This window comes from Coregonus clupeaformis, chromosome 17, assembly GCF_020615455.1.
Source record: "Coregonus clupeaformis isolate EN_2021a chromosome 17, ASM2061545v1, whole genome shotgun sequence".
Taxonomy (NCBI): Eukaryota; Metazoa; Chordata; class Actinopteri; order Salmoniformes; family Salmonidae; genus Coregonus; species Coregonus clupeaformis.
The window spans coordinates 38,189,752-38,196,137 of NC_059208.1; positions in this window are offsets into that span (position 1 = coordinate 38,189,752).

Genomic DNA, 6,386 nt, shown 5'->3' on the forward strand with positions numbered 1-6,386 from the left:
GGGATGGGTTTTAGCGGGGGAATTAGTGGAGAACAATTGGAGGGTTATTTAGTAACATTGCAAATATCATATGGACACTCAATCACTATGGTATTTTCTATTGGTAAATCTACAAACATATATAATGACAAATAGATTTGAAACTTGTATCTCATTATGGTATGTGGTGAAATGAGTATAGCCAGTTATAATTGTAATGGCTTAGCAGATAATAACAAAAGAAGAACAATATTTACATGGCTCAAAGAGAAGGAATATATTATCTATTGTTTACAGGAAACCCATTCAACAATTCTAGATGAAGTTGCGTGGAAAAAGGATACAAACAATCACACTCATGCTCTTAAGGAAATTGTGAATGTCATGGATACATTAGAACTAGTAGATATATGGAGGCTTAAATATCCTGATCTAGTGAGATATACATGGCGGAGACTCAATCAAGCTAGTCGTCTTGACTTCTTTCTTATGTCATTCTCGTTGGCACCAAAAGTTTAAAAAGTGTTGATAGGGGACAGAATGCGGTCGGACCATCATATAATTGGCATATACATTACTCTTACTGAATTTCCACGTGGGCGAGGATATTGGAAATGTAATCAAAGCCTATTGGATGATAACTTGTTTTTAACTAGGACAGAGGAATTTATAACTGATTTTTTCCGACATAACATAGGTACAGCAAATCCCCTTATTGCAGGGGTGTCAAACTCATTTTAGCTCAGGGGCCACATGGAGGAAAATCTATTCCAAAGTGGGCCGGACCGGAAAAATCATGGTATATATAACTTAAAAACAACAACTTCAGATTGTTTTCTTTGTTTTAATACGATCAACATACAACATAAAGCTGGAGCCTGAGGACAGTGTGTCCAAAATAGTACAAGCACAACATCACTATTAATCATAAAACACGTCAAGTTTATTTGAAAATTCTAAAGAAAAAGAACACACAAACACACAATGCCTCAGTGATTAACAGAACTGTTTCACAGATCACAGAACTATATCAGAGTGTCATTTCTCAGGCAGAAATGTAGATAAAAATAATGAAATCCTGTTCCCCAAACAAGTGCAAGAACCACAGAGTCAAGAATAGGTTAAATATACAAATAAAATAAAATCAATTAAAAACAATAGCACATCAACATAAAAACATATAAACATAAAGCTGGAGCCTGAGGACAGTGTCCAAAAGCACAACATCACTATTAATCATAAAACACCTCAAGTTATTTGAAAGTTCTGAGGACAAAGAACACACAAACACACAATGCCTCAGTGATTCACAGAAGTATATCACAGATCACAGAACTATATCAGGGTGTCATTTCTCAGGCAGAAATGTAGATAAAAATAATGAAATCCTGTTCCCCAAACAAGTGCAAGAACCACAGAGTCAAGAATAGGTTAAATATACAAATAAAATAAAAACAATTAAAAACAATAGCACATCAACATAAAAACATATAAACATAAAGCTGGAGCCTGAGGACAGTGTCCAAAAGCACAACATCACTATTAATCATAAAACACCTCAAGTTATTTGAAAGTTCTGAGGACAAAGAACACACAAACACACAATGCCTCAGTGATTCACAGAAGTATATCACAGATCACAGAACTATATCAGGGTGTCATTTCTCAGGCAGAAATGTAGATAAAAATAATGAAATCCTGTTCCCCAAACAAGTGCAAGAACCACAGAGTCAAGAATAGGTTAAATATACAAATAAAATAAAATAAATTAAAAACAATAGCACATCAACATAAAAACATATAAACATAAATCTGAAAGCGTTGCTCAAACTCCCGTAACAGTCCCGTTATTTTATCTTTGAACCGCTTCATGTCTGCCACATGTTGGGTCGCGCACACATTTTTCAGACAGGGGAAGTGAGCTGCATCACCACCGGCAAGTTGCGTCTCCCACAATGACAGCTTCAACTTGAAAGAACGTATGCTGTCATAATACTGCGTGACAACTTTGTTGCGCCCTTGCAGCTGTTTGTTCAAGTTATTCAGGTGCTCTGTAACATCCACCATAAATGCAAGGTCCTGCATCCATTCTGCGGAATGAAATTCTAACACTGGTTTGCCCTTTTCTTCCATGAACTGTTCAATTTCTTCTCGTAAATCAAAGAAACGCCTCAGCACAGCACCTCGGCTTAACCATCTTACCTCAGTGTGGTATGGCAGGCCATAGATGTGGTCTTTCTCTCTGAGAAGGCTGTCAAACTGACGGTGATTCAGGCTTCTGGATCAGATGAAATTAACAGTTTGGATGACCACCTTCATGACGTTATCCATCTTTAATGACTTGCAACACAAAGCCTCCTGGTGCAAAATACAGTGAAAAGTCAAAAAATCACGTCCTCCATTTGCAGATTGCACTTTCTCTCTGAACTTTGTCACAACGCCTGCTTTTTTTCCCGATCATTGAGGGCGCACCATCTGTAGCCAGGCTGACAGCGCGGGACCAGTCCACTCCGACCCTGTCCAGCGCGCCCGACGAGTGCGGTAAAAATATCAGCTGCTGTCGTTGTATCTGTCATCGGCACCAACTCCACGAACTCCTCGGTGACGGTCAATGTGTCATCAACTCCGCGGATGAAAATGGCCAGTTGTGCAACATCTGTAATGTCCGTGCTTTCATCAATTGCAACTGAAAACGCAATAAATGACTTTACTTTTTGCTTCAACTGGCTGTCCAAATCCACTGAAAGATCGGAAATCCTGTCTGCAACTGTGTTTCTTGTCAGGCTGATATTTGAAAAGCCTGCCGCTTTCAGGGCACACAATCTCCGCTGCCTTCATCATGCATGTTTTTACAAATTCACCCTCACTAAATGGTTTTGAAGCCACTGCGATTTCATTAGCAATGAGGTAGCTAGCTTTCACTGCAGCGTCACTGATGTCTCGGCTGTGAGTAAACACAGACTGCTGTTTCTTCAGACCCGCCAACAGTTCATTCACCTTCTCTCATCTCCGCTGTCCTTGAAAGTTGTCATATTTGTCGGCATGAAGACTCACATAGTGGCGGCGAAGGTTATATTCTTTCAGCACTGCAACATGCTCTGAACACACCAAACATACAGCTTTCCCATTCAATTCCGTGAATAAATAGGATGACCATTTTTCTTGGAACACTCTGCACTCTGTGTCCACTTTTCTCTTTTTTGACAGAGACATATTGGGGCAATGAGGGTGCCAAAGCACATAATGTTAAAAGTAGAAGCCGTAATAAATATCGCGGGCAAAACAAAGTAGCTCATTGGCTGCACGTGCTTGACCTACTTGCTCTGCCCCGGTATAAACAGTTTGCTTGCTTAACACAATTGCTATTGCGCCATCCAGTGGACGCAATTGGAACAGCAGTTTATTTTATTGAAAAATTGCAGCGCATTTTTATACTTTACAAAATTATTATTATTAATATTATTATTATTTTTTTTTTATTATTTTTTTTTATCATCTCGCGGGCCGGATTAAACCCGTTTGCGGGCCTGATCCGGCCCGCGGGCCGGACGTTTGACACCCCTGCCTTATTGTATGGGACACCTTTAAATGTGCCTTTAGAGGCCATGCAATTCAGTACTTATCTCGAAAACAAAAGCAATTTAGGTCAAAAGAGTCCACACTAATAAAGGAAACAGAAGGTCTAACAGAACAGATAGATAGCAATAAAAACTGTAACATAGAGGCTCAGAATAAATTAGAGGAAAAACAAAAAGAAATTGAGAAACTTATTCAAGAAAGATCAAGTGTAATATATTATAAAAATAAAGCAAACTGGATGGAATATGGGGAAAAATGCACCAAATTATTTTTTAATCTTCAACATAGGAATGCTACCAAAAATTATTTATTGAAACTGGTTACAAATGAAGGAGTCATCCATGATTCACCAAATTATATTTTGAAGGAGGAAACAAAGTACTTTAAGCATATGGTTTCATTTCAGTCACCTCCATCTCCTCTAACTGAAGCAAATTGTAGAGAATTTTTTTCTATTGATAATGTAAAGTTAACAGCCATACAGAAAGGCTCATGTGAAGGTGAAATTACAGAGGAGGAACTTCTGGATGCAATTAAAGACAAAAATTATACTTAAATCCGAACTGGTTCTCTAGCAAACTAGTAAGATTGTCTCACCCAATGTTCAAGAAGGGACTTTTTCCCTTTATTCAGATTACAACCCCTCACTTTCAGATATTTGAAAAGGAAATAATCTCCCAAATATCACTATTTCTAAAACAAGCCATAGAAAGTTGGTTGCAATTTCAATTTAATCCTCCAGAAATGACAGAACAAATATTGCAACAAATATTTTGGTTAAACTCAAATATACTATTTGATTAAAAAAAACGTTATTTTTTTAGATAAAAAAAAAAAAAGGTATAATGTTCGTAAATTATATTATCAGTAGGAATGGTGGAGTTATGCAGCTAACAAAAACATATGGAAATGTCTGCTCTATCCAAAATTACAACCAAATAATTGCAGCATTACCGCAAAAATGGAAGAGGAAAGTGGAAGGATGAAAAAGTAAGGAACTTGTCTGTCAGCCTTGCATTAAAGAACATAATTGGTTACAGAAAATTGTGATAAATAAAAAGGTTTACCAGTTTCATTTAAGGACCGAAAGATTGACAGACATCCCATATAGTTTGCAAAATAGTTGGGAAGAGATTTTTGATGTACCGATTCCATGGCATAGTGTTTATGAACTGATACGCAAAACGACGCCGGATTCAAAATTTATAATTTAAATAATTATATACAATTCTTGCTACCAATATAATGTTATTTGTATGGGGGATACAATCTTCCCAGCTCTGAAGATTTGGCTGTGAAGAGACATAATCATTAGATCATTTGTTTTGGTACTGTCCATTTGTAGCTTGTTTCTGGACACAGGTCCAGGAATGGCTGAAGGATTGCAATATTTGCATGGAGCTGACCCTGCAGATAGCACTACTGGGTGATCTGAAAAGTCATAGTCAATCGATCAATAATATAATAATACTTTTAGCAAAAATGTTTATTTTCAATTCACAAACTGTAGAAACAATGAGAATAGAAAGGTTCAGAACTTTTGTAAAACATCACAGTACAGTTGAAAAATATATGGCAAATAGAAATCCAATATGGATGGTGTTAAAAGATAGATAGATGGGAGGTTTTGAATGGAGTTGAAGGATGGGACTAATAACAACAAGATAACTAGTGTAAGACATGCTGTGTCCCTAATAAGTATATGGGTTATATATTGTGAGCTTTTGTGAAAGAGCACAGTTGGAAAGATATGGCATATAGAAGCATACCAGATGGACATCATGAAAATGATCGGAGGAAGTTCAGGAGTAAAAACAAACAAAATATAATTATTGACTGTGTCCATAAAATGTATATAGTATGTATAAGTATGAAGTAGAGGCCTAAGCATTGTTGTTCACTAGTTTACTCCAATTAGGGAAGGGATGGTGGGGTTGGAAAGTAATAAAGGGAAATATATATATTTTTTAAGGATATGTATGTATATATATATGTATGTATATGCATATATGTATGTGTATATATATGCGAGAAAAAGAAAAAAAACATATGAGGGATTGGAAGTGATGCAGACAATTACATTGATGGAAGTTACAATCTACAGTGGGGAAAAAAGTATTTAGTCAGCCACCAATTGTGCAAGTTCTCCCACTTAAAAAGATAAGAGAGACCTGTAATTTTCATCATAGGTACACGTCAACTATGACAGACAAATTGAGAAGAAAAAAAATCCAGAACATCACATTGTAGGATTTTTAATGAATTTATTTGCAAATTATGGTGGAAAATAAGTATTTGGTCACCTACAAACAAGCAAGATTTCTGGCTCTCACAGACCTGTAACTTCTTCTTTAAGAGGCTCCTCTGTCCTCCACTCGTTACCTGTATTAATGGCACCTGTTTGAACTTGTTATCAGTATAAAAGAAACCTGTCCACAACCTCAAACAGTCACACTCCAAACTCCACTATGGCCAAGACCAAAGAGCTGTCAAAGGACACCAGAAACAAAATTGTAGACCTGCACCAGGCTGGGAAGACTGAATCTGCAATAGGTAAGCAGCTTGGTTTGAAGAAATCAACTGTGGGTGCAATTATTAGGAAATGGAAGACATACAAGACCACTGATAATCTCCCTCGATCTGGGGCTCCACGCAAGATCTCACCCCGTGGGGTCAAAATGATCACAAGAACGGTGAGCAAAAATCCCAGAACCACACAGGGGGACCTAGTGAATGACCTGCAGAGAACTGAGACCAAAGTAACAAAGCCTACCATCAGTAACACACTACGCCGCCAGGGACTCAAATCCTGCAGTGCCAGACGTGTC